The sequence below is a fragment of the Arachis hypogaea genome, chromosome 13 (genome assembly GCF_003086295.3).
Source record: "Arachis hypogaea cultivar Tifrunner chromosome 13, arahy.Tifrunner.gnm2.J5K5, whole genome shotgun sequence".
NCBI lineage: Eukaryota > Viridiplantae > Streptophyta > Magnoliopsida > Fabales > Fabaceae > Arachis > Arachis hypogaea.
Window position 1 is genome coordinate 42,303,555 of NC_092048.1, and position 10,323 is coordinate 42,313,877.

The window sequence follows — 10,323 nt, forward strand, 5'->3', positions numbered from 1 at the left end:
TCAATTAGTTTCTCTAATGCAACAGAATTGCAAGTTTCATGGACTTCCATTGGAAGATCCTCATTAGTTCTTAGCTGAATTCTTGCAAATCTGTGACACTGTCAAGACCGATGGGGTTGATCCTGAGATCTACAGACTTATGCTTTTTCCTTTTGCTGTAAGAGACAGAGCTAGAACATGGTTGGATTCACAACCTAAGGAAAGCCTGAACTCTTGGGAAAATCTAGTCAATGCCTTCTTGGCAAAGTTCTTTCCACCTCAAAAATTGAGCAAGCTTAGAGTGGAAGTCCAAACCTTCAGACAGAAGGAAGGTGAATCCCTCTATGAAGCTTGGGAAAGATACAAGCAATTGATTAGAAGGTGTCCTTCTGACATGCTTTCAGAATAGAGCATCATAGGTATCTTCTATGATGGTCTATCTGAACTATCCAAGATGTCATTGGACAGCTCTGCTGGAGGATCTCTTCATCTGAAGAAGACGCCTGCAGAAGCTCAGGAACTCATTGAAATAGTTACAAATAACCAATTCATGTACACTTCTGAAAGGAATCCTGTGAATAATGGGACAACTCAGAAAGGAGTTCTTGAGATTGATACTCTGAATGCCATACTGGCTCAGAACAAAATATTGACTCAACAAGTCAATATGATTTCTCAGAGTCTGTCTGGAATACAAGCAGCAACAGGCAGTACTAAAGAAGCTTCCTCTGAAGAAGAAGCTTATGACCCTGAGAACCCTGCAATGGAAGAGGTGAATTACATGGGAGAATCCTATGGAAACACCTATAATCCTTCATGGAAAAATCATCCAAATCTCTCATGCAAGGATCAACAGAGACCTCAACAAGGTTTCAACAACAATAATGGTGGAAGAAATAGGTTTAGCAATAGCAAGCCTTTTCCATCATCTTCTCAGCAACAGACAGAGAATTCTAAGTAGAGCCACTCTGGCTTAGCAACCATTGTCTCTGATCTAATCAAAACCACTCAAAGTTTCATGACTGAAACAAGGTCTTCCATTAGAAATTTAGAGGCACAAGTGGGTCAGCTGAGTAAGAAAATTACTGAACTCCCTCCTAGTACTCTCCCAAGCAATACAGAAGAGAATCCAAAAAGAGAGTGCAAGGCCATAGCCACAACCCACACGGCCGAACCTGGAGAGGAGGAAGAGGCAGTGATCTCCACTGAGGAAGACCTCAATGGACGTCCACTGGCCTCCATGGAGTTCCCTGATGAGGAACCATGGAAATCTGAGGCTCACACAGAGACCATAGAGATTTCATTGAATTTACTTCTGCCATTCATGAGCTCTGATGAGTATTCTTCCTCTGAAGAGGATGAAGATGTCACTGAAGAGCAAGTTGCTAAGTACCTTGGAGCAATCATGAAGCTAAATGCCAAGTTGTTTGGTAATGAGACTTGGGAGGATGAACCTCCATTGCTCTTCAAAGAACTAGATGACTTGACTAGGCAGACATTACCTCTGAAGAGACAAGACCCTGAAAATTTCTCAATCCTTTGTACCATAGGCACCATGACCTTTGAGAAGGCTCTGTGTGACCTGGGGTCAAGTATAAACCTTATGCCTCTCTCTGTAATAGAGAAGCTAGGGATCATTGAGGTACAAGCTGCAAGAATCTCACTGGAGATGGCAGACAATTGAAAGAAACAGGCTTATGGACTTGTAGAGGATGTCTTGGTAAAGGTTGAAGGCCACTACATCCCTGCGGATTTCATAATCCTAGAGACTGGGAAGTGTATGGATGAATCCATCATCCTTGACAGACCCTTCCTAGCCACAGCAAAAGCTGTGATTGATGTTGACAGAGGAGAATTGATCATTCAAGTGAATGGAGACTCCCTTGTGTTTAAAGCTCAAGGATCTCCCTCTGTAATCATGGAGAGAAAGCATGAAAAGCTTCTCTTAATACAGAGTCAAACAAAATCCCCACATTCAAACTCTAAGTTTGGTGTTGGGAGGCCACAACCAAACTCTAAGTTTGGTGTTGAGAGGCCATCATCATGCTCTGAGTATCTGTAAGGCTCCATGAGAGCCCACTGTCAAGCTACTGACATTAAAGAAGTGCTTGTTGGGAGGCAACCCAATTTTATTTATTCTCCATTGTTATTTTATGTTTTCTGTAGGTTGATGATCATGTGAAGTCACAAAAACAATTGAAAAAGCAAAAACAGACTGAAAAACAGAATTAAAAATAGAACACCCTGGAGGAGAAATTTACTGGCGTTTAAACGCCAGTAAGGGTAGCAGAATGAGCGTTAAACGCCCAGCCTGGCACCATTCTGAGCGTTTAACGCCAGAAATGGGCACAGAGCTGGCGTTTAACACCAAAAAAGGGCAAGAAGCTGGCGTTAAATGCCAGAAATAGGCAGCAGCCTGGTGTTTAACGCCAGGATTGGCAGAAAGGGGCGTTTTGCACGCCACTTGGTGCAGGGATGAGATATCCTTGACACCTCAGGATCTGTGGACCCCACAGGATCCCCACCTACCCCACCCCTCTCTTTCTTTTCTTCACCCATTCACTAATCACCTCAATACCTCTTCCCCAAAACCCCTCACCTATCAAATCCCACCATTCTCTTCACCACTCACATCCATCTTTCATAAAACCCCACCTACCTCACCATTCAAATTCAAACCACTTTCCCTTACAAACCCACCCATAATGGCCGAACCATACCCCCCTCTCCACTCCTATATAAACCCATCTTCACTCCTTCATTTTTACACAACCTAAACACTACTTCTCCCCCTTGTCTGAAACACTAAGCCCCATCCATCTCCTCTATTTCTTCTTCTTCTACTCCCTTTTTTCCTCTTTTGCTCGAGGACGAGCAAACCTTCTAAGTTTGGTGTGGTAAAAGCTAAAGATTTTTGTTTTTCCATAACCATTAATGGCACCAAAGGCCGGAGAAACCTCTAGAAAGAGGAAAGGGAAGGCAAAAGCTTCCACCTCTGAGTCATGGGAGATGGAGAGATTCCTCTCAAGGGTGCATCAAGACCACTTCTATGAAGTTGTGGCCAAGAAGAAGGTGATCCCCGAGGTCCCTTTTAAGCTCAAAAAGGGCGAATATCCAGAGATCCGACATGAGAATCGAAGAAGAGGTTGGAAAGTTCTCACCAACCCCATTCAACAAGTCGGAATCTTAATAGTTCAAGATTTCTATGCCAATGCATGGATCACCAAGAACCATGATCAAAGTGTGAACCCGGACCCTAAGAATTGGCTTACAATGGTTCGGGGGAAATGCTTAGATTTTAGTCCGGAGAATGTAAGGTTGGCATTCAACTTGCCCATGATGCAAGGAGATGCACACCCCTACACTAGAAGGGTCAACTTTGATCAAAGATTGGACCAAGTCCTCATAGACATTTGTGAAGAGGGCGCTCAATGGAAGAGAGATTCAAGAGGGAAGCCGGTTCAACTAAGAAGGCATGACCTCAAGCCCGTGGCTAGGGGATGGTTGGAGTTCATCCAACGCTCAATCATTCCCACTAGCAACCGGTCTGAAGTTACTATAAACCGGGCTATCATGATTCATAGTATCATGATTAGAGAGGAAGTAGAAGTTCATGAGGTTATATCCCAAGAACTCTACAAGGTGGCAGACAAGTCCTCTACTTTGGCAAGGTTAGCCTTCCCTCATCTCATTTGTCACCTCTACAATTCGATTAGAATTGACATAGAAGGAGACATTCTCATTGATGGGGATAAGCCCATCACTAAGAAAAGAATGGAGCAAATAAGAGAACCTCACCAAGAGCATGAGGAATTTCCTCATCATGAAATCCCTGAATGCCTCAAGGGACGCAATTTCCTCCACAAAACTATTGGGAGCAAATCAACACCTCCCTAGGAGAATTAAGTTCCAACATGGGACAACTAAGGGTGGAGCACCAAGAGTATTCCATCCTCCTCCATGAAACTAGAGAAGACCAAAGAACCATGAGAGAGGAGCAACAAAGGCAAGGAAGAGACATTGAGGAGCTCAAGCACTCCATAAGATCTTCAAGAGGAAGAACAAGCCGCCATCACTAAGGTGGACCCGTTCTTTAATCTCCTTGTTTTTTTTTATTTTCTGTTTTTCGAAAATTATGCTTTATGTTTATTTATATTTGTGTCTTTATTACATGATCATTAGTGTCTTAGTGTCTATGCCTTAAAGCTATGAATGTCCTATGAATCCATCACCCTTCTTAGATGAAAAATGTTCTTAATTGAAAAAGAAAAAGAAGTGCATGAATTTCGAATTTTAAAACAGTTTAATTATTTTGATGTGGTGGCAATACTTTTGTCTTTCTGAATGAATGCTTGAACAGTGCATATTTTTGAATTTGTTGTTTATGAATGTTAAAATTGTTGGCTCTTGAAAGAATGATAGAAAAAGGAGAAATGCTATTTGATAATCTGAAAAATCATAAAATTGATTCTTGAAGCAAGAAAAAGCAGTGAAAAGCTTGCAAAAAAAAAAAGAAAAAGAAAAAGCAAGCAGAAAAAGCCAATAGCCCTTTAAACCAAAAGGCAAGGGTAAAATAAAAAGGATCCAAGGCTTTGAGCATCAGTGGATAGGAGGGCCCACAGGAATAAAATCTTGGCCTAAGCGGCTAAACCAAGCTGTCCCTAACCATGTGCTTGTGGCGTAAAGGTGTCAAGTGAAAACTTGAGACTGAGCGGTTAAAGTCGTGGTCCAAAGCAAAAAGAGTGTGCTTAAGAGCCATGGACACCTCTCACTGGGGACTTTAGCAAAGCTGAGTCACAATCTGAAAAGGTTCACCTAGTCATGTGTTTGTGGCATTTATGTATCCGATGGTAATACTGGAAAACAAAATGCTTAGGGTCACGGCCAAGACTCATAAAGTAGCTGTGTTCAAGAATCAACATACTTAACTAAGAGAATCAATAACATTATCTGGATTCTGAGTTCCTATAGAAGCCAATCATTCTAAACTTCAAAGGAAAAAGTGAGATGCCAAAACTGTTCAGAAGCAAAAAGCTAAAAGCCCCGCTCATCTAATTAATACTGATCTTCATAGATGTTTTTGGAATTCATTGTATATTCTATTCTTTTTATCCTATATGATTTTTAGTTGCTTGGGGACAAGCAACAATTTAAGTTTGGTGTTGTGATGAGCGGATAATTTATACGCTTTTTGGCATTGTTTTTAGTATGTTTTAGTTAGTTTTTATTATGTTTTTATTAGTTTTTAAATAAAAATCACTCTTCTAGACTTTACTATGAGTTTGTGTGTTTTTCTATGATTTCAGGTATTTTCTGGTTGAAATTGAGGAACCTGAGCAAAAATCTGATTCAGAGGCTGAAAAAAGACTGCAGATACTGTTGGATTCTGACCTCCCTGCACTCGAAGTGGATTTTCTGGAGCTACAGAAGCTCAATTGGCTCGCTCTCAATTGCGTTGGAAAGTAGACATCCTGGGCTTTCTAGAAATATATAATAGTCCATACTTTTTCCGAGATTTGATGGCCCAAACAGGCGTTCCAAGTCAGCTCAAGAATTCTGGCGTTTAACGCCAGAACTGGCACAAAAGCTGGAGTTAAACGCCCAAACTGGCACAAAAGCTGGCGTTTAATTCCAAGAAAAGTCTCTACACATGAAAGCTTCAATTCTCAGCCCAAGCACACACCAAGTGGGCCCAGAAGAAGATTTCTGCATTAATTACCTATTTCTGTAACCCTAGGCTACTAGTTTTCTATAAATAGGACGTTTTGCTATTGTATTTTCGTCTTGGTTCTTCTGGTTCCCTCTTTGGGGCCGAAGCCAATGATCACCATTATCACTTTTATATTTTCAACGGTGGAGTTTTTACACACCATAGATTAAGGTGTGGAGCTCTGTTGTTCTTCATGAATTAATGCAAAGTACTATTGTTTTTCTATTCAACTCAACTCTATTTCTTCTCCAAGATATCCATTTGCACCCAAGAACTTGATGAATGTGATGATTTTGTGACACTCATCACCATTCTCACCTATGAACGTGTGACTGACAACCACTTCCGTTCTACATGCAAGCAAGCTTGAATGTGTATCTCTTGGGTTTCTAATCTAAGATTGGAACCTTCGTGGTATAGGCTAGAATTATAGGCGGCCTTTCCTGAGATCCAGAACGTCTAAACCTTGTCTGTGGTATTCTGAGTAGGATCTGGGAAGGGATGACTGTGACGAGCTTCATACTCGCGAGTGTTGGGCGTGTGACAGACGTAAAAGGATCAATAGATCCTATTCCAACATGATCAAGAACCGACAGATGATTAGCCGTGCGGTGACAACGTGCGTAGAACATTTTCACTGAGAGGACGGGAAATAGCCATTGACAACGGTGATGCCTAATATAAAGCTTGCCATGGAAAGGAGTATGAATGATTGGAAGAAGGCAATAGGAAAGCAAAGGTTCAAGAGGAACAAAGCATCTTCATACGCTTATCTGAAATTCCTACCAATGAATTACATAAGTATCTCTATCTTTACTTTATGTTTTATTTATCTTTTAATTATCAATCCTTCATAACCACTTGAATCCGCCTGACTGAGATTTACAAGATGACCATAGCTTGCTTCAAGCCAACAATCTCCGTGGGATCGACCCTTATTCACGTAAGGTATTACTTGGACGACCCAGTGCACTTGCTGGTAGTTGTGCAGAATTGTGACAAAGTGTGATTCACATTTGAGAGCTCCAAGTCCTTTGGCACCATTGTTGATGATCACAATTTCGTGCACCAGTGAACAAGGGAGGTTCATCTTCCCAAGTCTCATTACCAAATAATTTGGCATTCAGCTTCATGATTGCTCCTAAATATTGAGCAACTTGCTCTTCGGCAATGTCTTCATCTTCTTCAAATGATGAATACTCATCAGAGCTCATGAAGGGCAGAAGGGGGTTCAATGGAATCTCTATGGTCTCTAGATGAGTCTCAGATTCCTTTGGTTCCTCAAAGGGAAACTCTTTATTGGTCACTGAACGTCCCAGGAGGTCTTCCTCACTAGGATTCACGTCCTCCTCCTCCTCTCTAGGTTCGGCCACACCAAGTAAGGTAATGGCCTTGCACTCTCTTTTTGGATTCTCTTCTGTATTACTTGGGAGAGTATTGGGAGGAGTTTCAGTGACTCTTTTACTCAGCTGGCCCACTTGTGCCTCCAAATTTCTAATGGAGGACCTTGTTTTATTCATGAAACTTAGAGTGGCCTTAGATAGATCAGAGACTATATTTGCTAAGCTAGATAGATTCTGCTCAGATTTCTCTGTCTGTTGCTGAGTGGATGATGGAAAAGGCTTGCTATTGCTAAACCTATTTCTTCCACCATTATTAAAGCCTTGTTGAGGCTTTTGTTGATCCTTCCATGCGAAATTTGAATAATTTCTCTATGAGGGATTATAGGTGTTTCCATAGGGTTCACCCATGTAATTCACCTCTGCTATTGCAGGGTTCTCAGGATCATAAGCTTCTTCTTCAGAAGATGCCTCTATATTACTGTTGGATGATTCCTTCAATCCATTCAGACTCTGAGAGATCATATTGATTTGCTGAGTCAATATTTTATTCTGAGCCAATATGGCATTCAGAGTATCAATTTCAAGAACTCCCTTCCTCTGAGGCGTCCCATTACTCACATGATTCCTTTCAGAAGTGTACATGAACTGGTTATTTGCAACCATGTGAATGAGTTCCTGAGCTTCTGCAAGCATTTTCTTTTGGTGAATGGATCCACCTACAGAATGGTCCAATGACATCTTAGATAATTCAGACAGACCATCATAGAATATATCCAGGATGGTCCATTCTGAAAGCATGTCAGAAGGACACTTTTTGGTCAGTTGCTTGTATCTCTCCCAAGCTTTATAGAGGGATTCACCTTCTTTCTGTCTGAAGGTTTGAACATCCACTCTAAGCTTACTAAGCTTTTGAAGAGGAAAGAACTTGGCTAAGAAAGCCGTGACCAACTTATCCCAAGAGTTCAGGCTATCTTTAGGTTGAGAATCCAACCATATTCTAGCTCTGTCTCTTACAGCAAACGGGAAAAGTATAAGCCTGTAGACCTCGGAGTCAACCCCATTGGTCTTAACAGTATCACAGATTTGCAAGAACTCAGTTAAGAACTGAAAAGGATCTTCTGATGGAAGTCCATAAAACTTGCAGTTATGTTGCATCAGAGAAGCTAATTGAGGCTTTAGCTCAAAATTGTTTGCTCCAATGGCAGGGATTGAGATGCTTCTTCCATGTAAATTAGAATTTGGTGTAGTAAAGTCACCGAGCATCTTCCTTGCATTGTTATTATTTTCGGTCATGTCTCCTTCTTTTTCGAAAATTTCAGTAAAGTCCTCTTCAGAGTGTTATGTTTTAGCTTCTCTTAGCTTCCTCTTCAGAGTCCTTTCAGGTTCTGGATCAGCTTCAACAAGAATGTTCTTATCCTTGCTCCTGCTCATATGAAAAAGAAGAAAATAGAAAAGAAGAGAAATCCTCTATGTCACAGTATAGAAATTCCTTTATGTGAGTAGAAGAAGAAAAGAAATTCGAACACAGAAAGAGGGAGAGGGTTCGAATTTTTAAGAAGAAGAGGAGTGTTAGTAGATAAATAAAATAATTAGAAAGAGATGAGGAGGAGAGAATTTCTAAAATTAAATAAAATAAAATAAAAATATTTTTATTTTTATTTAAAATTAAAATTAAAATTCAAAAATTAAGAAGGAAAAATGAAACTAATTTAAATTAAAATTTAAAACAATTAGTTAATTAAAATTGAATTTTGAAAAAGAGGGAAGGAATTTTCAAAAATTAGAGAGGGAGAGAGAGAGTTAGTTTGGTAGTTTTGAAAAAAGGTATGATTGAAATAGTAAACTTTTAAAATAAAAAAAATCAAGTAGTTAATTGAAAAGGATTTTGAAATTGATTTTGAAAAAGATGTGATTGAAACTTATTTTGAAAAAAAAATTGAAAAAGAAACTTAAAAAGATTTGATTTTGAAAATTAAAGTTGATTACTTGACTAACAAGAAACTAAAAAGATATGATTCTAGAGTTTAAAGATTGAACCTTTCTTACTAGGCAAGTAACAAACTTAAAATTTTTGAATCAATCACATTAATTGTTAGTAAAGATTTTGAAATTATGAAACAAAAATAAGAAATATTTTAAAAATCAATTTGAAATTTTCGAAAATCATAAAAGAAAAATGAAAAAGATTTGATTTTTGAAAAAGATAGAATTTTTAAATTGAAAATTTGATTTGACTCATAAGAAACAACTAAATTTAAAAATATTTGAAAAAGTCAACTCAAATTTTCAAAAATTTATGAGAAAATAAGGGAAAGATATATTTTTTTTATTTTTGAATTTTTAATGAAGAAAGAGAAAAACATAAAATTGATGCAAGACCTAAAAATTTTGGATCAAAACACAGGAAACATGCAAGAACACTATGAATGTCAAGATGAACACCAAGAACACTTTGAATGTCAAGATGAACACCAAGAACTTATTTTTGAAATTTTTTAAGAAAAGAAAAACATGCAAGACACCAAACTTAGAAATTTTCAATAATTAGACACTAACAAATTAAAAATGCATATGGAAAATAAGAAAAGACACAAGACATAAAAATGCAAAGTTCAAACAAGGAGACTTACCAAGAACACATGAAGATCATGAAGAACACATGAACACACTTTCAAGAATAAAAACATGCAATTGACACCAAACTTATAAATTGACAATAGACTCAAACAAGAAACACAAAAATATTTTTGATTTTTTTGATTTTATTAAATTTTTTTTTGTAATTTTTCGAAAATTATTTTGAAAAAAAGAAAAATAAGGATTTCAAAATTTTTAATGAGAATTCTAGGAATCTTGCAATGTTAGTCTAAAGCTCCAGTCCAGGAATTAGACATGGCTTACTAGCCAGCTAAGCTTTCAGTGAAAGCTCCGGTCCAAAACACTAGACATGGCCAATGGCCAGCCAAGCTTCAGCAGATATTGCCTACCTCCCATGTATACAACAACTATGTGTGTACCTGCCAAATGGGTGAAGATCAACAAGCTCTTGTGATGATAAGTTGAAACCACGGTCCAAAAGATCAGACATGGCTTACAGCCAGCCAGGATTCAACAAATCATCATGAAACGCTAGAATTCATTCTTAAAAATTCTAAAGAACATAGAATAATTTATTTTTTGAAGATTTTTTTTTGAAAAATATATTGATTTCGAAAATATAAATAATAAAAATAAAAACTTAAAATTAAAATAAAAATACCTAATCTGAGCAACAAGATGAACCGTCAGTTG

General features: G+C 38.4%; 2 non-coding genes across 2 annotated transcripts; one reads left to right on the top strand and one right to left on the bottom strand.

Annotated features, from left to right (window-relative positions):
* Nucleotides 1-271: 271 nt before the first annotated feature.
* LOC112739363 (small nucleolar RNA R71) lies at nucleotides 272-379 on the bottom strand. The gene has a single exon (XR_003170302.1). It is a non-coding gene; the product is annotated as a small nucleolar RNA R71 (small nucleolar RNA).
* A 7,445-nt stretch (nucleotides 380-7,824) lies between these two features.
* LOC112739603 (small nucleolar RNA R71) lies at nucleotides 7,825-7,932 on the top strand. The gene has a single exon (XR_003170532.1). It is a non-coding gene; the product is annotated as a small nucleolar RNA R71 (small nucleolar RNA).
* The last annotated feature ends 2,391 nt before the right edge of the window (nucleotides 7,933-10,323 follow it).